The 25,000-nt window shown below is 36.5% G+C and overlaps 2 protein-coding genes across 5 annotated transcripts in view; both read right to left on the bottom strand.

The window, feature by feature from the left end:
• LOC137627133 (tyrosine-protein phosphatase 10D-like) overlaps nt 1-25,000 on the bottom strand; it is a 591,968-nt gene that overhangs the window by 318,083 nt on the left and 248,885 nt on the right. The window contains exon 7 of one of the 4 annotated variants that reach the window (XM_068358213.1): nt 5,346-5,570. The exons of the other annotated variants lie outside the window; for them this stretch is intronic. The gene's annotated coding sequence lies outside the window, so the exon portion shown is untranslated. Of the gene's footprint in view, nt 1-5,345; nt 5,571-25,000 lie in introns of those variants that run through there. 4 annotated transcript variants of the gene reach the window in all.
• Nucleotides 1-25,000, bottom strand: part of LOC137627128 (uncharacterized) — a 296,405-nt gene that overhangs the window by 66,509 nt on the left and 204,896 nt on the right. The gene's annotated exons all lie outside the window — the stretch shown is intronic.

Genomic DNA, 25,000 nt, shown 5'->3' with positions numbered 1-25,000 from the left:
AAAAGACATTTATAGTTAAGGCCTATTTTCGGTCGAAGTCTATCCATGCCGCTCAATTGCAATTCATTTTCTGTTGTCAAGTCACGTGACCTCAAAGAACAATATCTTTTGAGGTAGCACACCCACTAAGCACTGTCTACAACGGCCATTACACTTGGTGAAGGGCACTGCCAGGGAAGCCATCTCCAAACATGGCATCATTGGACCATTCTGGTTCGAGGACAACAACGAGCTGTCTGTGACAATCAACACCGAGTGATGTGTCCAGGTGCTTGGCAAGTTTTGGACAGCACTTTGTCAACGGAGAGAAATCGTCATGGTCCTCCAGTGGTTCCAGTAGGATGGTGCCACCCCCCACACTTCAAACGAATCATTGGCATGGCTACAGCAGCGTTTCCCTGACCGACTGTTCAGCCGCAGGTGTGACCCAAATTGGTCATCACATTCACCGGACCTGAACCCCCCAGATTTTTCTCCAGGGATACCTTAAGGACAGGGTATATGGAACAACCCCCAGACTATCCATTACCTGAAGGCAGCAATCACAGCAGCAATAAAAGTGATCCCAAGGGAGGAATGCGGGAGGGTCATCAAGACCTTTGCCTGCCGGATCCAAATGTGCCTGCAGCGCCATGAAGCTCATTTGGAGCACATTTTGGAGAGCCAGCAAAACAAAGAGTTTTTTTGGTAAAGACTTGAAACATTGGATATGTGTGCTACACTGGCTTGACCTAATGTAGCTAAAGTTTTGTGTCAATCTAAATAAATATTTTGGAAGTTATTCGTTTTTGGGTGATGACCGGTTTTTTTTTTTTTTTTTCGGTGTCACCCGGGTACTTGGCTGATGGTATTTTCAGTTGATTTACACAATTTTATCTGAGAGATTCCAGATATCACCATTTAGAGAGAGAGAGATAAAAAAAAATAGCATCGCTGGTGACAGGTGCATCATTGCCCCTTGTTGTATTTCTAGGATGTCACTGGAGAGGCCATTATGTTATTTTTTTGTACTAGTCATTGTATATTATTTTCTTTAGAGACTAGTCGTCTCAGGTCATATTACTACATATTTGAACACATTTATTTGTCATATTATGATTGACAAACATTTTTATTTTTTAGCTGAGATTTTCACATTTATTACTTGATTTCGACTTAATTCCACTAACATTATTCTACATATGCTAATATAGCTGTCATTTTATGTATAAAAAGAAATTAGATCAAATTATTCTTTTTCATATCCTTGCTCCTTTATTTAGTTAGGTTATGTGTTAAAAGTAATATAGACAAATGATATTGTCGGATGTTTGCTTTATTCATTCTTTTGCTTCGAATATGAAGATCCTTATTTCAACCTTCACAGTATACATCACTGCTCCCCGTAATGTATTTTGCATCACATTCTCCATTAATGTAATTAGTCCCAGCTCACTTGATTATGGTTTATTACTCTACGTCCTGAGTATCATCTAAACATCAAGGGGATATCAGTTTTGACAGTCCGATATATGGTATATTTGAACCCTAACGTGTGTATGGTTGTCCCATGTTGACAGACAATGCGACATCGGAACATGGGTTTTTCACTTTATAACTAAAGGTTCGTAATTACACCGTACACAGCTACACTCTCTCAGGTGGGAGCCTTGTCTACTCGAGCACCCAAAGACAACTTTCTACCCCTCACTATCAAAATGCAATCTTGCTACAACAACATGCTGAATGGTTAGATTCTGTTGACTTGTCATGATTATAGAGTTCACATTCCTCTACATCTGGTTCTTCATCAAGAAATGATTCTGTATCTTCTCTATCTAGTTATCTCTCAACCATATCTTTCGTTTTTATATTTGTCTTTCATAGTCCATTGTGAATATGAAATAAAAAAAATCATTTTCTTACTTCAAAACCATAGACTAACAGAAAAATGTTTGATCAATTGACAGTAATATACACTTTTCTATGAGAAATTATCAACCTTTCAAATATAATGATAGCTAAGTAAAATAAACAATTATAATAATAATATACCTCTTGATATATGATGTTGGGAATGGTGTGGTGGGGTATGTTATACCCCAGACGCAAATAAAGTGTTTACAGTCCTCACTGGTCAACAAGTAAATGAGTAGAGTTTTGCATTAGCTCAGTGGAGTGTGCTGAGAAATTGCTTGGATGGATAGCCCTATCACTGCTGCCATATGTAAGATACATATATATATATATATATATATATATATATATATATATATATATATATATATATATATATATATATATATATATAAACACCACCTGGGGTATGGGATACCCCACATCACCACTGGAGGTTTAAATGTCTCTCCAGGCCCGCACAAGCACTTAACCTCTCATGACTTTCTATCGGTAAAATGTTCCCTCCTGTTTTTACTGTTATTGTTATTTTCCCCCAAAAATATCATATTTGAATATTAGAGATTAAATCTATTCCTTAAATAGCTCAATTCCTGGAATTCACAAGATGAGGTGGACAAAAAAATTCATGTGTAAACTACAAAGATCCCACCTTAAAGTTGATGATCGTTGTATGGTTTATGCGTAGTTTATTTCCTCCTGGCGTATCAAGGACGAGGGATGGCGCTGACTGTAGTGAGTTTGACGAGAATCTCTTTTTAATCAGTGAAATCCTGGCACCTTTGTTGAACTGCACTCAAATGGATTTATCTGGCAGGACAGTCCTAACTGCTAAAATTCCTAGCCGACCAATACGGTATATGGGGCATGGGCCAATGGCCTTAGCTGCAATGCCTCTGCTCCCTAGTGCTGCAGGGGTGAGCTTCGGGGAACTGATGGAAGTACCAGTGCCTGTACTAAGTCTGTCATTGATGGGAGCGTTTCCTCGGCTACTGCTTGTGATGTCATTCCGGGGTGGGGGGGTGGCGGCGGCATTGAAGTCCCTTGTCTTCCCCTTCCTCTGTTTCTTTATCCTCGGATGTTGGGCGGAGGAAGGTGTGCGTGTGGTACACCCCGTCCGCCATCGATGTTTTTTGCTGGGCACTCTCGAGATAGAAGATGGTAGGCCTGACAAGTGTAACAATGGGGGGATCCTTGGGTGAGGCACTCCCCTCGTCGGTGCCCTTTCTCCCACACTACCAGAATGTGAAAAATCTTCCCACGTGCTGACTGCATTCTACTCTACCTCGCTTTGGGGGTTGACAAGTGCCTCTCAAATCTACCAACTTCTTGGAATCGGGTCAGTTATTCCCAGTCATTTTTTCTTCAGGCAAACTGTCTAAAATGCTTTGTATCTCTCTCACTACGTCTGCTGACGAGCGATTGTCATCAAACAAATAAGCACATAGATGCAGGTTTACTAATCTGCGAATATGTTTACGGGCAATCGCTTTTTTATCACCTTCTGGGAGCTTAGCACTCTGGGTAGCAAACGAATCGCAATCCAGAAAAATGTGAGTTGCAAAACTAAGAACGGATACACCCTCCCGGATTCTGGGTTTGTAATTTTTTATATGTCTCCCTTTCTCGCATCAGGCAAGGCACACTTCTCAATCAAACATCGTTTTATTTCCGTATAACTTCTTAAACTTTCTTGTGGCCAACACATTACCTCCATTGCCGGAGCATCTTTCAGCAATCTAATTACTTGAATATGTGGCTACTTCAAAGTCTCTCAAAAACACTTCAATCAATTGAAACCCTTCGTTAGGCCGCTGATCATCAAAAGGTCTAACACTTGCCTGGAGTTTTGGCAATTTTTGAACTACGATTTGCGTATTTTCACTCGGCTATGCATGTGCACTTTCACTTGTGTGCGTTTGGACTTTGTTCATGTGTGTCGGATATGTTGTTGCTGTGCGCCGCTCCTCTTCTTGTTCAACCAAGAATCTGTTCATTAGCTGTTCTACATTATCTAACTTATTTTGTAATTCTTGCATTCTAATTTCCTGTCTATATTCTTCATTGGCAACGCTATACACTACTCCGTTTTCATCTCCCGCAGTAGCAGTGTCTTCTGCTTTAGTTCTCGCGTACATAGTCATCTTGAACTCTTATTTTACCGGCTCGAAGAACAACTTCGCTCATAGCATACAAAAACAGACGTATTTTTACACCTGACACCAATATGTCCCGTGTTGACGGATAATGAGACTTCGGAATCTGGGTTTTTTTTTCACTTTTTTACAAAAGGTTCGTAAGTATGTAGTACACGGCTACACTCTCTCAGGTGGGAGCTTTGTCTACTCGTGCACCCAAAGACAACTTTCTACCCCTCACTATCAAAATGCAATCTTGCTACAACAACATGTAGAATTCTCATGATTATAGAGTTCATTTACCTTGACGTACAACACATATCTTCTTACAAGGATTAGGATATGGTTAGTGAACCATGTTCGTTGTGGCTCTTCTTCTTCTTCTTCTTCTTCTTCTTCTTCTATTTTTAGAAGAAAATTACCCAATTCTTTGAGTCAGTGTACTACCCTGTAAAAGCTCTCGTTTTTGTTGAATTTGAGTGTGTCGGTGCTCTATTCCTCCCAGCCTGGCTCTGGAAATCAAAGCGGTGGGCTTTTGGAGAATTGCTTCCTACAATACTCTTGAAAATATGACTTTCAGGTGTGAAAGACATATCAGAAATATGACATGTACCCAAGACTAGATTGAAACGAGGACAAATGATATGTAATGGGTGTTGCAGTATTGTCTTAAGGTGCCCTTACACCATCAATCTTTTAACATGGAAAAAGATTATCGTCATCATTTATTAAGTCGTCAATCATATACCCTCACATACAATAGGTCTACTGTAATGGTCAATATTTAGTTCCTCACTAGTCTGTTTACAGACAGTGTGTTACCTGTTTTCAGTTGCTGTGATATTTTGTTTTAATTAAAAAACAAATGATCTCACTGGACGAAGGACTGGGATAAGAGGATACATGAATATAGCCATGGAAAGCTTTTATCATACCTAAAATTAAGTGAGCGTTTTAATTTTAAGATTTTTTTTAAGGATGTACAATGAATGTTTCGAAAAGTTATTGTTTATGGTGACTCCACTTATCTCAAAAAGAGACACAGTCATGAGAGAAGCTATCTCCCCAAGTGAAAGGTTGCCAGTCACATTGCATTATCTTGCTACAGTTAACACTTTTGAAGACTTGAAGTCTGTAACTGCTCTTTCTCCGCAGTCTATCAGTGTTATTTTTATTGGAACCAGCACGGCCATTATAGAATGCCTCCAAAACTATATTAGGGTAAAATAAAACCATATATTTATTTCTCAATTAATTTTATTGGATTTGGAAATTACTTATTTGATATTAGAAAAAAAAACTGCATCTCTATTTTGCTGCTGGAACCTGTCAAGTGCAGCCATATTTTCAATAGGAATTATCTTGTATTCAGTTGTGGCTGATGATTTTGCAATGCTGTTGGAAGTGCCTGGTGTGGTAGGTTGTTGATGAAGGACAACAGAGTCCCAATGCAGTTTTTATATTCTCTATCTAACCCTCAAAGATATTATCATTGAGAGATCATTCAACATATGTTGCTTGTGCTAAATTTCTTTCCTGCAATGCCGATGAAAATATCAGTCTTTCATAAAAGTTTTTAGTTCATTAGAGACGTTTGCATAAAAGGGATAAAAGTTCTCGTTGCTCCTCTAACTTTCTTTTCCCCTTTGTATGGGGTCGTTCTATTTCACAAGAAACTTCTGGATTTTTAAATAACTATTTACATATGTAACAAAAATATGTACATAAAAATTGTTAGATAAATATATAACTATCATTATTAAAGTTTACTTTCACTGTTATTATCTTTACAGCTAGCAGCCACAGGAGATGAATGGAGAAATATGGCAGAGGAATTTGGTGACAAATGGAAATTTCCCTATTTTATTGTAGCCACAGAAGATAAACAAGAATTATTTCAGCATAGTTTTTATGGCAGTAATAAACGTAAAGAATAGTTTTAATTGCAGATTTAGGCATTAGGGTAGGGTCTCTGATGAAGGTGTAATCGCCGAGAGGTTCATTTGATATTTCAGAGCCGAATAGTATGAAAAAAAATCCACTTGTCTTTATTGGCGATAATGGTTTACCATTGACAGAAAATCTAAAGATGCCATATGCTCAGGCTGAAGTAAATGGAAAAAATAGCGAGAATTTAAGTATAGATTAGGTCGTGCAGGATGCATAATAGAAATGCATATGGTATTTTAACAGCTCACTGTAGAGTCATGAGTCTGGTTATTCTGTTGTCTCCAGAGATATCACAATTAGTTGTTTTGCCCTGTTGCTATCTACATAACTATCTAGCAACGAGATGTTCACATGAATACATTGAATAAATTAGTAATATTACGAAGAGGCTGATCCAGTGACAATATAAATTCAACAGATTTGCAACATACTTGCAACAACCATTTATCAGTCCTTGCAAAGAAAATCAGAGATACTTTTCGTGAGCATTTAAACTCTAAAGAGAAAGTTGCAAGGAAAACCAAGAAGTAAAATAACGTAAATTTAATTAAATTATTCTGGCTGTTTAATCGGAAGTTATAATGTACTTATATATGCTATGTATTACTGAAGAGATATTAGCTAAACTTATTCATTTTTTTCTTTTAATTCAGTGACTTATTTTTCAAGATTTCATTACATTCTCTTATGCAATTATATCACACAATTACCATGTCAAACATTTATGCACGTACTGCAACAAAATCTAAAAGGTTTCAACACTATTCTGTAAATGCAATGATGTTATGATTTTAGTCTCTCTCTCTCTCTCTCTCTCTCTCTCTCTCTCTCTCTCTCTCTCTCTCTCTCTCTCTCTCTCTCACTACGCATGAATACAGAATTAAAAATCTATGATTTGAATATATAAATATATCAATTAAACTTTGAGAAAACTTACGAAATGTAATTCACTGGTGGAGTCAGAGTCCTCTGCTTCCTGGTCTCTAAGAAATTCCATTTCTGTGTAATACCACAATATTGGGCTCATGGAACTCCAGAACCTCAACCAGACTTCTTTGAAGAATGGATCTTCAACGACTTGCTTTTGGATGTTTGGCCTAAATGAATTAAATTTCGTTTTTACATTTTCAAATCCTGCCTTTGGGTAGCTCTTCCCATATATCTCGAGGAGAATGATATAGACTTTTTTAGGGGGGTAGGGGTGGGGGTGGTACCGTCATTATACTCATCCGTGTTAACCTTCCACAACGAGGACAGTTCCCCCAAAAAGGCGTTTACTCTCTCTAAGAAATTCCCTCTTTACCTTCATAAAGCTCTTATTTCCCTCTACTCTAATGCCAGACCTCTTGTCGGGATGACGGCCAGATAAAAACTGAAGTATGTTGCACAATACCACTTCTAAACAAGACATTAGTTCAATAGTTTTTCAATACCAGAAAATTGACCAGCAATATTGATTGTGTAGGAAATCCTTCATGCTTGCTAAGTAATATTTCACTCATACCATAAGTAGTACTATTTTGGCCACACACGATCACCCCCCAGAAAGGGGTGGCCACAGACGATCACCCGGAAATGAGGGTATGGCCGTAGACGATCACCCAAGGTCACAGAGGGTATGGCCGTACACACTCACTCAAGGTCACAGAGGCTTACTGTTGATGGAAGTGTAATATTTTTAAAGAGTTTTGTTTACAAACATTGCTTTGAAGGACGTTCGTTTCGACAGTAGGTCGGTGTTGATGGAAGTGGAGTATTATTTTTGTTTACAAACATAGAGTTGAAGGTCGTAGGGTTCGTAATGGCATACGTACTGGAACTATTAAAGGGAAATTGTTTACGGAAGTAGAGTATGATTTTAAGTTTTTTGTTTACAAACATTGAGTTGAAGACCGTACGGTAGTGTGTCACTATTAAAGGGAATTTGTTTACAAAACATTGAGGACGTAACCATTTGTTATTATCAAGCAACTCTTCGTAATGACGTACGTACGTACGTGTTTATACGTGTCCAGGAACTGTGGCACTGTTTAGAAAACCTTGAGAACGTAATCATAGTGTGCTACTATTAAAGGGAATTTGTTTACAAATATTGAGGGTGAAATCGTAGTATAGTGGTATTAAAGATAGTGTGACACTATTTAAGGGTTTTTGTTTACAAAACATTGTTGGTGTTTAAAAAAAAAAAAACAAAAAAAAAAACGGGTTTACGGTGTTTTTAAAAAAACGGGTTTAACTTTTGTCATTAACGTAGTGAGAGCGCGTCTACAGTAATACTGAGTCATCTTACCACCCTTTACGTTGTCCCACCTGGGCTATTTGTAATGATTAATCATTTGTAATGATAAGGGTAAAACATGCCCAGACAGTCTCTACAGCCGAGTCAAAGGGCTAACCCGCGGCCCCCGTTCGCTACCTGTTGATAGGCCTACACTTGTCTCACCCTGCACCAGGCGCATAATCCCTAATTATTTGTAATGATAGGGGTAAAACGCGGGCATCCTCTACACCGAGTCAAAGGTTCATCCCTTCAACTTTCGTTCTCCACCCGTAGGTAGGCAGGCCTAAGTACCAGTCCCAAGCCTTACCGGACGCCGTGGACAGTAATCGCTACACCGACCAAAGAGCAATTTGTATTGATTAATTATTTGGAATGATAGGGTGAAACACTCACAGTCTCCACACCCGAGTCAAAGGCCTAACAGCTAAAAATATCAAATGAACACACACACACACACACACACACACACACAAAAAAACATCTTGTGACGAATACAGACAACCAAACTTCCAATGAAAAGCTAAAAATATCAAATGAAAGGAAGTACAAACTATTTTAGACATTTTTTTTTTATCAAACTAGTTTATTTATATGAAAACTCACAACGTTTGAAAATCTACGTCATCGGGGAAACTGATTCCCCCGTATTTCATATGAGGGATTCTACTGCTCTCACCCTTTTTTAAGGGACGAGATAACGATACGCGCAAAGCATCCTTGGGGGTTTTGCTTACCCCTTTGGATTTTTTCTTCTTCCTGCTGTCCTCCTCCGCTTCCTTTTCACAGACCATGGCCACAGCCGGAGAATCAGAGTCTCTCTCTCTCTCTCTCTCTCTCTCTCTCTCTCTCTCTCCTCTCTCTCTCTCTCTCTCATCTTTAAATCCATTTTTTAAGGCCTTTCGTTAACATATATGGGTAATAATCACTTACATTGACAGATATGGGGAATAGAAAACGTATTACAACTTAAGTTTCTTTTATTATACGAAGCATACATGCAAAATAACATTTCGTGAATAAAGACCTGGCATTTAGTGGGAAAAAAAATCTGACCCTAAAAACCTTCATTTGAAACCCTAACATTTGCACGCTTAAAAGCGGTAGGGAAACTTTTATTGATTACGTTCTCTTAGCACTTGCCAAATCTTCATTGAAAATTCAGGTTTTGTATATTTCCAGATGTACATACACGGTCTTGAATTTAAATGGCGAAGGTAGTATAATAACACTGTTACGTCATTTTCCTTCAAGTCAGTGTTGGATAAATGGTCCCTGATTTTTCCTAAAGGCGGCGCAAACTCCATTTAGACTGACGCTATGCGTAAAATATAGGCAGAAGAATGCGTACAAAGCCAAATTGTAATTTTGCACTCGCATATTATCTATGAAACACTTCATGGAAGAATACCTTCGTAGAAAATCAGTAAAGTATACCGAATGATCTTTTGGCTGCATCCCCAATGGGTCAAAAAATATAATGTTTTCTACCGGACTTTTCTGTATTATAAATACAACCCAGTGCGCAATTTCGCGATACTGATGTGATGGCAGAGTATTCACAATAAGTAAGATGAGTTTTGTCCTTAGCAAGGGAATCTTGAAGTCGACCAACGAGACCCTTCTCCCCCCTGACTACATTCCTTTCAATTTAAGCCTATGGAAAAGTACCTATCTCTCTGTCCATTTTTTTTTTTTTCTTTTGAAGTAGTGAAATGTACGCCATGATTTTGCGTTGCTTATATTGATAATAACAACAACTAGAGCATCAGTAACAATATTAAAATTTACGGTATAAATGATAACAATAACAATATATTTCATTTTATTCGATTGTAGTGCATGGTTTACTTTATTGATGAGAGAAAAAAACAATTAACAATATACATTTACTTTATCCTTTTAAGAAATTGAAGAGTTTAATCTCTATTCCTCGGCAATACAGCTAATCATATTATTTGTAATGTTCCGTTGCCGTATAATTTTACGAACTTTCGAATATGAAATGAAAGATGTGTGGATGTTTTATGCTATCCCTATCACTAAAGACGTTTGTTAAGGGATATATGAAATTAGTTCCACATGTGTCAACTCTACCAACTAATATCCTTCACAAACATACACAAGCGCGCGCGCGCACACACACACACACACACACACACACACACACTTATCTATTCCTTACTTGTTACAAAATCCAGTATATCAATCGTGTATGTTCCCCCCAAATCAGAGTTTAAGCGAAGAGGAAGTTTCCCCAAAATCAGTGTGGATCTGACTTATATTAATGAAAATCGTTTAATCAAAGAGGAATTATTTGGTAATCTCAGTCTTGTCTGGGGTATGAGGAGAGAGTCGAATATAGAAAGAATTGGTCATTCTTTTCTATGCCTCTTCTCGTCTCCCCTTACTGAATTGGGGCAAGTTGTTGGGTTCTCCGAAAAACTGTTTATGACTAGGATACTTCAGTTCGGTATTATGCCTAATTCAAATGAAATGGTAGATTGTCTCCTCGAAGAAGAAACCCGATATTACTTTTTGAAGATTCAAGTAAACTTTGTGTAAAAAAAAAATGGATCATCAAACAGCCCGCTATGTTAGATTAGATAGAAATTTAGCGGCCACCCCCTCTCTATCCATCATTACACATTACTTTAGTAATGTTTCGGAATTAGCACTGGTTAAAACTGGGAATTAGGAGGGAATACAGTTAATGAATGTTTAGTTTAGACGTGATATGGCATCTTTTTTTTTTTTTCCTCTGTCCTTTTGTATTTGCTACCTCCTTGATCTTTCCCAATATTTGAGTACAAGAGATAGTGACCGAACGAGTCACTTATGCTTGATTTGTAGATAACAAATTGATTGTCGACTCGATAATGTGACATTATTTTTGCTTTAATACCATTCTTCATGACAGAAACTGCAGCGTCCAATCATCATCTTAGCTCGAAGTAACTACTACTCATTTTCTTTTTTTTTTCTTTTTTGATTTCTTTACGATCTACGTATAATGGAAGGTTACTTCCTTAGCCGTAAGACTCTAGTATTAGGGTAATGAAAATGAAGTAGTAAGATTTGGGATAAATTTCACTAGTACACTTTTTGTAACTTGTTATGATAAATCCTCAAGCACAAACATGCCACGTCTCTTTAATAGTCGGCTACTAGTTTACAGATATACGTGGCACTTACACCCATGGGAAACATTTTGAGAAAATCTTCACTATGACTTTATATATATTTTGCTTATGCTTTTTTATGCAGCATTTGGCATCATATACTCTCTAATATCACATACAATGTAATACCCATCATTTTTCTAATATTGCTTGGGTATGTAATGAAAAATGTTTTGCAGTATATTGTAACCTAAGAATCAAACTATCCATCAGTGGATATATACATTTTCCCCGTTTGCGGTTCCTTCACCTTTCAAGATCTTGACTCATGTCCGTGACAAAATTACGACTCCAAGAAACTTTCTCCCTCTATTTTCATCCCCCTACCACTTTTCACCCCCCCCCCCAGAAAAAAAAACACACCTAATAAGCAAACAAAGCTTTAATCCCGTGAGCTAAGCGATTATTTTTCTCAAAATAAACTGTATATTTCAAGTGAAACTATATACTAAAATTGCATTCCATCTAAATTTAAGTTGCTTTCTTATCGTTGTCTTAGAAAGTTCATTTATTTATTTATTTATTTATTTTGCAACCATGTCCCTCTCGTACATTTCTTCCTTGAAAGGAAAACGAAGTGACAAAGAAAATTACATAAACGAGAAGCATAAAGACAATGTGTTAAAACAAGAACCCATCGACGTTGTGGAAAACTCTACAATGGTTGTCGTCTCCGTTTTCACAATGACTATAATTCAAGTAAGCCGGTTATACTTGCTACCGTTAGTAGTCCTTCACTTGCTTTACCTAATGAGGAATGGAGAGCCAAAGGGGTATTAAATGCCATGAGAGGCAATGTGGAGAACTCCGGATGCTATTCAGTCTTCTATTACTCCGATTCACACTAATTTATGGAAATTGTGTGGGACCTCCCCAAGAATGAAACTATGACAAAAGCAAAGTTACGTATGTTAGACGCAGATACTCGGCAAAGAAAAGAAAAAAAATACACTGCTATCGAAAAAAAGAAGTGTGACATTATAAAATGGAAGAATTGTAAATTTTTATTTGTGTACTTTGATAACATTTTTAAATCATTATCTTTAATTGCAGAGATAGGTAACAATTCACAATAAAATAAACAGGGCAAAAAAGCTTAACATTGAAATGGATTGGTTGGGCGAAGGGTGTAATTTTGGTGTAGTGAAAATTTAAAGAGAGAAAATTTGGTGGGGTGGAAATCTAGTTAAGCGGAAATATTGTACGGTGAATTTTCGTGGTGGATTTTTCGGAGGGTGGCGAGTTAGATTTTACGGGTCACCGCTCCCGTGATACTGGTAGATGGCCGGTGTACTTTTCATCGTGAGCAAATTATTCACAGTAAAAACGTCTGTGTAAACTGAAATGTGAGATTAGTTCAATGAAACAAGCGCATTTACAGACTGCATTCCGCTATAAATCTCTCGGCATGCGTTGCATATTTTCATTGTATGCGTTACATATATTCATTGAATTCCATTTCTGAAATAATATAAGGATATCTCTTAATACTATAACATTAGTTCTATGCAACTCACCACTACTGATATCCTTCCTAAGTGTACAGTACATGAAACAAAGCGGTGACACAGAATTTTTCGCCACATACAATATTTGTTACTCACTGCTCACAATTCAGTGCATTTAGTGACCAACCTCACTCCAGAAATAAAATGACTGAGTCTCCTACCATATAGTAACAGTGAAAGCTGATCTTAATCGTAATTATGATTCTGAGTTATGCGTGCTATTATGCTTTAGTTTACCGTATAGTAGAATGAAGACTGAATTTTATGATATAAGTCCTGACATCACAGGCCGGATAATGTTTAGGGAGACATTTGCGGTAATGAACGAAATTCTAAGCAACGAGGGAGAGCGCGTGCGCGACCTTTGAACAAGTTCATACCCGCACCTCCACATCATCACATGGCACGTACCGGTATTTTCTTTCAGGTTCGTGTTTATTTTACACCATGGAAGTTGTCAACGTGTTATACTTTCAGTTTTCGTTGTTTACTACTACAGGTATTTCATTGTATACATTTACTTATTTGTAAGTGTTATATCCTTATTGTTTGCCCGATGCGTTTATAGGGGAGGCATTTCCATACTCCGATAATTTTTTTACAAGCAATTTTACAATTATAGCGTCAATTCCACTCTTTTTACTCACATTTCTCGATTCTGAAATAGTTTGGAGTGAGAAAATTCTGAAATTTCTACTCAAATACTTCCTTCAATTTATATCATGGTCTCTTTTACTCCACCTTTTAACTGAAGAGACCATTCCATTTAGAGGATATTGACTAAGTTTCAGATTTTACATTCACGCTGAAGTATCAATGGCACATTTCTATTCTTTTTAATAAGCTCGGAAACCCACTTTCAAATGGCATACAGCTTTAAAAATGGTGCCCAATGAAAACTTAGTTTTGATACTACAGAAACATGCATAGTTTGTCTGCTTACAACAATACTGAAGGAAGCATGTGAAACGGTTAGTCAGCACGAAGGAGTGATTAGATATAGATGAAAAAATCTTTACACGCCGTCATTTCAAAGTAAACCCCTTATACTTTTTTCCCTTTGGTGGGGGTCGTGTAAGCATTTTATGGACCGGGGGGTGGGGGGTGGGTTTGCTAATGTGCCTATGAAGGGTTCGCTCTTTTATCTCAGTGTAACAGGTGTACATATTCCATACTCATTATTAATTACGTACGTGGCCTAAATGAAATAAAGATATTGGCAAAAAAGCGAAATCTATTACATTAGCATACGCATGAACATTGCGGGAATACATGTTAGCATTATGGGGCATACATAAGGCAAATTCATAATCGATAACATAAAAAAGAAAGATACGAGAAACATAGAAAAAACATACCAAGGAGATGGTTAATATTCATCCTTTACCGAAACTCCGCATGTACTATACAACAGAACAAGTAAATATTCAGCACATATTCAAAGTTGCCTACAGTATACACACACGCAGGCACCTCAGTAGTAGGTGTTAAACAACTTTTCCATACTCCTGATGTTAACACCATGATAACTATGCTTTAGGACTTGTGTCTTTTTTTTTTTTTTTTTTTTTTTCAACACACTGAATTTCTCGTGAGGTTTTGATACGTAGTTTGAGGTAGCAAGTACCCACTTCTTCTTAAAAGGTTGACTCAATGAAGTATGCACTAGCATAACATTTGATAGATTTTTATCAGGAAACTCACATTAAAAATAACATACAATGAAAGTACACGAAATTACAACTTATCATATATTGTTATCACTTCATCAATATCCATTACCGAAATGAAATTTAAGGTCTTGTCAGTGGTGAAGATGATTCTGGGATATAAATGATTATACGAAGGACCCGTTACACATTCTGAAGTAGTGTATACAAAAAATGGGAATAACGTATTATGGGTATACATTATACAGTAGACATTCCCATACCAAGTTTCAGGTCATATGGTTTAAATACTAAGGTATAGGAGCAAAAAATTAAATATTTTGTCAAAATGAATAGCCGAAAATCATTTAAATTAAACGTTTTGAAGGGAACTATAAGAAAAACGTGATTTACATCCTTAGTGCATATATCCAAGGTATGCACCTATGAAACTTCAGGTCATTTAGTGAAATTTTGAGGGTACAGAATGTAAATCACGTTTTTCTTATAGATGCCTTCAAAACGTTTAATTTAAGTGATTTTCGGCTATTCATTTTGACAAACTATTTAATTTTTTGCTCCTATACCTTAGTATTTAAACCATATGACCTGAAACTTGGTATGGGAATGTCTACTGTATAATGTATACCCATAATACGTTATTCCCATTTTTTGTATACACTACTTCAGAATTTGTAACGGGTCCTTCGTATAATCATTTATATCCCAGAATCATCTTCACCACTGACAAGACCTTAAATTTCATTTCGGTAATGGATATTGATGAAGTGATAACAATATATGATAAGTTGTAATTTCGTGTACTTTCATTGTATGTTATTTTTAATGTGAGTTTCCTGATAAAAATCTATCAAATGTTACGCTAGTGCATACTTCATTGAGTCAACCTTTTAAGAAGAAGTGGGTACTTGCTACCTCAAACTACGTATCAAAACCTCACGAGAAATTCAGTGTGTTGAAAAAAAAAAAAAAAAAAAAAAAGACACAAGTCCTAAAGCATAGTTATCATGGTGTTAACATCAGGAGTATGGAAAAGTTGTTTAACACCTACTACTGAGGTGCCTGCGTGTGTGTATACTGTAGGCAACTTTGAATATGTGCTGAATATTTACTTGTTCTGTTGTATAGTACATGCGGAGTTTCGGTAAAGGATGAATATTAACCATCTCCTTGGTATGTTTTTTCTATGTTTCTCGTATCTTTCTTTTTTATGTTATCGATTATGAATTTGCCTTATGTATGCCCCATAATGCTAACATGTATTCCCGCAATGTTCATGCGTATGCTAATGTAATAGATTTCGCTTTTTTGCCAATATCTTTATTTCATTTAGGCCACGTACGTAATTAATAATGAGTATGGAATATGTACACCTGTTACACTGAGATAAAAGAGCGAACCCTTCATAGGCACATTAGCAAACCCACCCCCCCACCCCCCGGTCCATAAAATGCTTACACGACCCCCACCAAAGGGAAAAAAGTATAAGGGGTTTACTTTGAAATGACGGCGTGTAAAGATTTTTTCATCTATATCTAATCACTCCTTCGTGCTGACTAACCGTTTCACATGCTTCCTTCAGTATTGTTGTAAGCAGACAAACTATGCATGTTTCTGTAGTATCAAAACTAAGTTTTCATTGGGCACCATTTTTAAAGCTGTATGCCATTTGAAAGTGGGTTTCCGAGCTTATTAAAAAGAATAGAAATGTGCCATTGATACTTCAGCGTGAATGTAAAATCTGAAACTTAGTCAATATCCTCTAAATGGAATGGTCTCTTCAGTTAAAAGGTGGAGTAAAAAAGACCATGATATAAATTGAAGGAAGTATTTGAGTAGAAATTTCAGAATTTTCTCACTCCAAACTATTTCAGAATCGAGAAATGTGAGTAAAAAGAGTGGAATTGACGCTATAATTGTAAAATTGCTTGTAAAAAAATTATCGGAGTATGGAAATGCCTCCCCTATAAACGCATCGGGCAAACAATAAGGATATAACACTTACAAATAAGTAAATGTATACAATGAAATACCTGTAGTAGTAAACAACGAAAACTGAAAGTATAACACGTTGACAACTTCCATGGTGTAAAATAAACACGAACCTGAAAGAAAATACCGGTACGTGCCATGTGATGATGTGGAGGTGCGGGTATGAACTTGTTCAAAGGTCGCGCACGCGCTCTCCCTCGTTGCTTAGAATTTCGTTCATTACCGCAAATGTCTCCCTAAACATTATCCGGCCTGTGATGTCAGGACTTATATCATAAAATTCAGTCTTCATTCTACTATACGGTAAACTAAAGCATAATAGCACGCATAACTCAGAATCATAATTACGATTAAGATCAGCTTTCACTGTTACTATATGGTAGGAGACTCAGTCATTTTATTTCTGGAGTGAGGTTGGTCACTAAATGCACTGAATTGTGAGCAGTGAGTAACAAATAATGTACGTGGCGAAAAATTCTGTGTCACCGCTTTGTTTCATGTACTGTACACTTAGGAAGGATATCAGTAGTGGTGAGTTGCATAGAACTAATGTTATAGTATCAAGAGATATCCTTATATTATTTCAGAAATGGAATTCAATGAATATGTGTAACGCATACAATGAAAATGTGCAACGCATGCCGAGAGATTTATAGCGGGATGCAGTCTGTAAATGCTCTTGTTTCATTGAACTAATCTCACATTTCAGTTTACACAGACGTTTTTACTGTGAATAATTTACTCACGATGAAAAGTGCACCGGCCATCTACCAGTATAACGGGAGCGGTGACCCGTAAAATATAACTCACCACCCTCCGAAAAATCCACCACGAAAATTCACCCTAGAAAATTTCCGCTTAACTAAATTTCCACCCCACCAAATTTTCTCTCTTTAAATTTCACTGCACCAAAATTACACCCTTCGCCCAACCAATCCATTTCAATGTTAAGCTTTTTTGCCCTGTTTATTTTATTGTGAATTGTTACCTATCTCTGCAATTAAAGATAATGATTTAAAAATGTTATCAAAGTACACAAATAAAAATTTACAATTCTTCCATTTTATAATGTCACACTTCTTTTTTTTCGATAGCAGAGTATTTTTTTCTTTTCTTTGCCGAGTATCTGCGCCTAATATACGTAACTCTTGCTTGTGTCATAGTTTCATTCTTGGGCAGGTCCCACACAATTTCCATAAATTAGTGTGAATCGGAGTAATAGAAGACTGAATAGCATCCGGAGTTCTTCACATTGCCTCTCATGGCATTTATACCTCTTTGGCTCTCCATTCCTCATTAGGTAAAGCAAGTGAAGGACTACTAACGGTAGCAAGTATAACCGGCTTACTTGAATTATAGTCATTGTGAAAACGGAGACGACAACCATTGTAGAATTTTCCACAACGTCGATGGGTTCTTGTTTTAACACATTGTCTTTATGCTTCTTGTTTATGTAATTTTCTTTGTCACTTCGTTTTCCTTTCAAGGAAGAAATTTACGAGAGGGACATGGTTGCAAAATAAATAAATAAATAAATAAATGAACTTTCTAAGACAACGATAAGAAAGCAACTTAAATTTAGATGGAATGCAATTTTAGTATATAGTTTCACTTGAAATATACAGTTTATTTTGAGAAAAATAATCGCTTAGCTCACGGGATTAAAGCTTTGTTTGCTTATTAGGTGTGTTTTTTTTTCTGGGGGGGGAGGGTGAAAAGTGGTAGGGGGATGAAAATAGAGGGAGAAAGTTTTTTGGAGTCGTAATTTTGTCACGGACATGAGTCAAGATCTTGAAAGGTGAAGGAACCGCAAACGGGGAAAATGTATATATCCACTGATGGATAGTTTGATTCTTAGGTTACAATATACTGCAAAACATTTTTCATTACATACCCAAGCAATATTAGAAAAATGATGGGTATTACATTGTATGTGATATTAGAGAGTATATGATGCCAAATGCTGCATAAAAAAGCATAAGCAAAATATATATAAAGTCATAGTGAAGATTTTCTCAAAATGTTTCCCATGGGTGTAAGTGCCACGTATATCTGTAAACTAGTAGCCGACTATTAAAGAGACGTGGCATGTTTGTGCTTGAGGATTTATCATAACAAGTTACAAAAAGTGTACTAGTGAAATTTATCCCAAATCTTACTACTTCATTTTCATTACCCTAATACTAGAGTCTTACGGCTAAGGAAGTAACCTTCCATTATACGTAGATCGTAAAGAAATCAAAAAAGAAAAAAAAAAGAAAATGAGTAGTAGTTACTTCGAGCTAAGATGATGATTGGACGCTGCAGTTTCTGTCATGAAGAATGGTATTAAAGCAAAAATAATGTCACATTATCGAGTCGACAATCAATTTGTTATCTACAAATCAAGCATAAGTGACTCGTTCGGTCACTATCTCTTGTACTCAAATATTGGGAAAGATCAAGGAGGTAGCAAATACAAAAGGACAGAGGAAAAAAAAAAGATGCCATATCACGTCTAAACTAAACATTCATTAACTGTATTCCCTCCTAATTCCCAGTTTTAACCAGTGCTAATTCCGAAACATTACTAAAGTAATGTGTAATGATGGATAGAGAGGGGGTGGCCGCTAAATTTCTATCTAATCTAACATAGCGGGCTGTTTGATGATCCATTTTTTTTTTTACACATTGTTTACTTGAATCTTCAAAAAGTAATATCGGGTTTCTTCTTCGAGGAGACAATCTACCATTCCATTTGAATTAGGCATAATACCGAACTGAAGTATCCTAGTCATAAACAGTTTTTCGGAGAACCCAACAACTTGCCCCAATTCAGTAAGGGGAGACGAGAAGAGGCATAGAAAAGAATGACCAATTCTTTCCATATTCGACTCTCTCCTCATACCCCAGACAAGACTGAGATTACCAAATAATTCCTCTTTGATTAAACGATTTTCATTAATATAAGTCAGATCCACACTGATTTTGGGGAAACTTCCTCTTCGCTTAAACTCTGATTTGGGGGGAACATACACGATTGATATACTGGATTTTGTAACAAGTAAGGAATAGATAAGTGTGTGTGTGTGTGTGTGTGTGTGTGTGTGTGTGTGCGCGCGCGCTTGTGTATGTTTGTGAAGGATATTAGTTGGTAGAGTTGACACATGTGGAACTAATTTCATATATCCCTTAACAAACGTCTTTAGTGATAGGGATAGCATAAAACATCCACACATCTTTCATTTCATATTCGAAAGTTCGTAAAATTATACGGCAACGGAACATTACAAATAATATGATTAGCTGTATTGCCGAGGAATAGAGATTAAACTCTTCAATTTCTTAAAAGGATAAAGTAAATGTATATTGTTAATTGTTTTTTTCTCTCATCAATAAAGTAAACCATGCACTACAATCGAATAAAATGAAATATATTGTTATTGTTATCATTTATACCGTAAATTTTAATATTGTTACTGATGCTCTAGTTGTTGTTATTATCAATATAAGCAACGCAAAATCATGGCGTACATTTCACTACTTCAAAAGAAAAAAAAAATGGACAGAGAGATAGGTACTTTTCCATAGGCTTAAATTGAAAGGAATGTAGTCAGGGGGGAGAAGGGTCTCGTTGGTCGACTTCAAGATTCCCTTGCTAAGGACAAAACTCATCTTACTTATTGTGAATACTCTGCCATCACATCAGTATCGCAAAATTGCACACTGGGTTGTATTTATAATACAGAAAAGTCCGGTAGAAAACATTATATTTTTTGACCCATTGGGGATGCAGCCAAAAGATCATTCGGTATACTTTACTGATTTTCTACGAAGGTATTCTTCCATGAAGTGTTTCATAGATAATGTGCGAGTGCAAAATTACAATTTGGCTTTGTACGCATTCTTCTGCCTATATTTTACGCATAGCGTCAGTCTAAATGGAGTTTGCGCCGCCCTTAGGAAAAATCAGGGAGCATTTATCCAACACTGACTTGAAGGAAAATGACGTAACAGTGTTATTATACTACCTTCGCCATTTAAATTCAAGACCGTGTATGTATATTTGGAAATATACAAAACCTGAATTTTCAATGAAGATTTGGCAAGTGCTAAGAGAACGTAATCAATAAAAGTTTCCCTACCGCTTTTAAGCGTGCAAATGTTAGGGTTTCAAATGAAGGTTTTTAGGGTCAGATTTTTTTTCCCACTAAATGCCGTGTCTTTATTCACGAAATGTTATTTTGCATGTATACTTCGTATAATAAAAGAAACTTAAGTTGTAATACGTTTTCTATTCCCCATATCTGTCAATGTAAGTGATTATTACCCATATATGTTAACGAAAGGCCTTAAAAAATGGATTTAAAGATGAGAGAGAGAGAGAGAGAGAGAGAGAGAGAGAGAGAGAGAGAGAGAGAGACTCTGATTCTCCGGCTGTGGCCATGGTCTGTGAAAAGGAAGCGGAGGAGGACAGCAGGAAGAAGAAAAAATCCAAAGGGGTAAGCAAAACCCCCAAGGATGCTTTGCGCGTATCGTTATCTCGTCCCTTAAAAAAGGGTGAGAGCAGTAGAATCCCTCATATGAAATACGGGGGAATCAGTTTCTACCGATGACGTGGATTTTCAAACGTTGTAAGTTTTCATATAAATACACTAGTTTGATAAAAAAAAATGTCTTAAATAGCTTGTACTTCCTTTCATTTGATATTTCTAGCTTTTCATTGGAAGTTGGGTTGTCTGTATTCGTCACAGGATGTTTTTTTTTTTTTTTGTGTGTGTGTGTGTCTGTGTTCATTTGATATTTGTAGCTGTTAGGCCTTTGACTCGGGTGTGGAGACTGTGAGCGTTTTACCCTATCATTCCAAATAATTAATCAATACAAATAGCTCTTGGGTCGGTGTAGCGATTACTGTCCACGGCGTCCGGTAAGGCTTGGGACTGGTACTTGGGCCTACCTACGGGTGGAGAACGAAAGTTGAAGGGATGAACCTTTGACTCGGTGTAGAGGATGCCCGTGTTTTACCCCTATCATTACAAATAATTAGGGATTACGAGCCAGGTGCGGGGTGAGACAAGTGTAGGCAAGGTCTATAGAATACAAGGTCTACCCATCAGCGGCCCAAACTGTGTTCTCTACTGCGCAGGCTAGCCATGCGGTTATTGATGACGTCACACCGCACCGTGGTCTGATTTACCAGCCTTTGTTTTCCGGTATTTACTATTTTACAGTTTGCTTACAAGGAAGCTGATGTTCAATATTTCAATCTTTCTTCCATTTCTACGTTAAATAGTTGTGTTAGTATATGTTGGATGTCGAACCATAAATTTTAAAGACCGTTATCAAATTATTTAAGGACAAATCACAAATAATTTTGAGCGTGTTTCCACCTAATGATTTGATGAAGGCAGCATTGCCTAAAAATGTAGTTATGACTAAGATTCAGATACTCTTTGTGCTCTAAAAATTATACTATCATTTAGATAGAACTAGCGAGTTTTCCTGTAATGTTTATATTTAACGACCTAGGTCCTACCAACGGTAGTCTATGGAAATCTCTATGCATAATTGTGCATAATTCGATGATTGAAAATCCAGCATCACCGATCGCGTTGTTTGTGTCTTTGCTGATGCTCCACATCTCATGAGACTAATAAGAAACAATTTCTTTGATAATGGCTTTCAGCAAAGTGACGGTGATTTTGTCCACTGCTCTTCGCTAAGGGAACTTATAATGTAAAAGTGATCTGAAAATATCACATAAATTTGGAGAAACATATGAATGTCAGTGGCTTTCAGCGTATGGATGTAAAATTAGCTGTACAATTGATATTAGAAACAATTACGAAATCGCTTAAATATTTCTGTAGCAAAAGATTATTTTTAGATAAGCATTGGGAAGAAATAAGTCAATTTATCTCTGGAGTTCCGTACGATACAAAGATGTTCAGAAATTAATACGGGTTGATCTTACAAAATCAGGATGATTTCATCAATTGCAAGACACCGAGTAAAATCATTGAAGCTAATGGGAAATAATTGTCTTTATTCATTCCAAATAGGATTGGCAGTTTCTTGTGAATCTTTGCCAATATTGTTAAAAAGGAGAAAATTATATTTAATAAATCATTTTATTGACTTATAGAATGAATCAAGATGGACTTGAACATTTCCTTACCTTTTTGTGATAAATGGAAGTCTGCTATCAGCACCTAGCGTTAGATACAGTTAAATAGTATCTATTAGAGAAAGACAGTTACCTTATAAGGTCAAAATATAATACAGATCCCAATTGCAAAATAGATAACTTAACAGCTAGAACCTTTTATTTTCTTGATAATAATTCTCTCTCTCTCTCTCTCTCTCTCTCTCTCTCTCTCTCTCTCTCTCTCTCTCTCTCTCTCTCTCTCTCTCAAGATAAAGATGAAAAATCGCTACAACGTGATCTAAGGCTATATGCGATGATATTTTGTCTGCCTGATGAATGCGACGGTGAAGGAAATGATGTTACAAAAGTATAGGGGAAGTTGATAATTGGACATATGGATGATGCAAAATAGAAAGGTCTAGACTGTTTCGCCGGTTCCATTGCCCTCAAGTTTCCCTAATGCACAAATCTGTATTAAAGGGGGACGATTCGTGGGCAGGTATAATTAGCTCAGCAAATAAGGAATTAGTGAAGGCATCAAAAGAATTTACTGATCCGATAAAGAATATTGAAAAAAAAAAAAAATAAAAGTTATCACAGAGTAGTAAAAAATAGCATTAGATATTCCTAATAAAATGGGATTACCACTTTTAGTCACTTATTTTGTTCGTTGACGAAATATTTTTAGAATAATAATATTAACTAAAAGAAATAACTTCTGCAAGGAAAATAACTATAAAAGTTAGAAGATTGTAAAATGTAATAATCATGATCACTTATTTCTATTATGTGTTTGTACAACTTTATTTTAATAGATATTTTTAAGATTTAGTTTTGAGTCATTAGTAAATGATTAGTTTAGAAATGTATCTAAATATGCATGCACATTGCTTAATTGTACATTTGGTGAAACAATATTTCCATAAAGGATTTGGATAATATTTGTTCTTTTCTGATATGCGACTTTTTAAACCATTTTCCTTAAAAACTTTCTCACAGGAAGTATTTTGTAACGAAATTTAGTCATCAAAATAGCTTATAATGTTAATTTTTTTCTGAAATAGAAATGTTATTTTCAACGGGATAATGAAGAAAACTGAACTTTTGCAAAGCAAGCTAATGCTGAATGGTACTCTTTCGCGGGCCAATGGAGCTCTGTGACGTCACGAAACTTGCCCCCACTTAACGTTTACCCCTCTAATCCCCGCTAACCCCCAATTTACCTGCGCGTGGGTAGACCTCGTATTCTATAGACCTTGAGTGTAGGCCTATCAACAGGTAGCGAACGGGGGCCGCGGGTTAGCCCTTTGACTCGGCTGTAGAGACTGTCTGGGCATGTTTTACCCTTATCATTACAAATGATTAATCATTACAAATAGCCCAGGTGGGACAACGTAATGGGTGGTAAGATGACTCAGTATTACTGTAGACGCGCTCTCACTACGTTAATGACGAAAGTTAAACCCGTTTTTTTAAAAACACCGTAAACCCGTTTTTTTTTTTTTTTTAAACACCAACAATGTTTTGTAAACAAAAACCCTTAAATAGTGTCACACTATCTTTAATACCACTATACTACGATTTCACCCTCAATATTTGTAAACAAATTCCCTTTAATAGTAGCACACTATGATTACGTTCTCAAGGTTTTCTAAACAGTGCCACAGTTCCTGGACACGTATAAACACGTACGTACGTACGTCATTACGAAGAGTTGCTTGATAATAACAAATGGTTACGTCCTCAATGTTTTGTAAACAAATTCCCTTTAATAGTGACACACTACCGTACGGTCTTCAACTCAATGTTTGTAAACAAAAAACTTAAAATCATACTCTACTTCCGTAAACAATTTCCCTTTAATAGTTCCCGTACGTATGCCATTACGAACCCTACGACCTTCAACTCTATGTTTGTAAACAAAAATAATACTCCACTTCCATCAACACCGACCTACTGTCGAAACGAACGTCCTTCAAAGCAATGTTTGTAAACAAAACTCTTTGAAAATACTACACTTCCGTCAACAGTAAGCCTCTGTGACCTTGGGTGAGTGTGTACGGCCATACCCTCATTTCCGGGTGATCGTGTGTGGCCACCCCTTTCTGGGGGGTGATCGTGTGTGGCCAAAATAGTACTACTGATAGAAAAATGAAAAAAGGTTGGAAATGTTGGTGATAGAAAAGTGGGTATACTGGTGATAGAAAAGAAACAAAAAATAGTGGAAATTTTAGTGATAGAGAAAGGATGGAAATGATG

Source organism: Palaemon carinicauda, chromosome 34, assembly GCF_036898095.1.
Source record: "Palaemon carinicauda isolate YSFRI2023 chromosome 34, ASM3689809v2, whole genome shotgun sequence".
In the NCBI taxonomy this organism is placed as follows: domain Eukaryota; kingdom Metazoa; phylum Arthropoda; class Malacostraca; order Decapoda; family Palaemonidae; genus Palaemon; species Palaemon carinicauda.
Note: the sequence above shows the minus strand (reverse complement) of the source record. Positions and strands in the feature narration are given on the sequence as shown.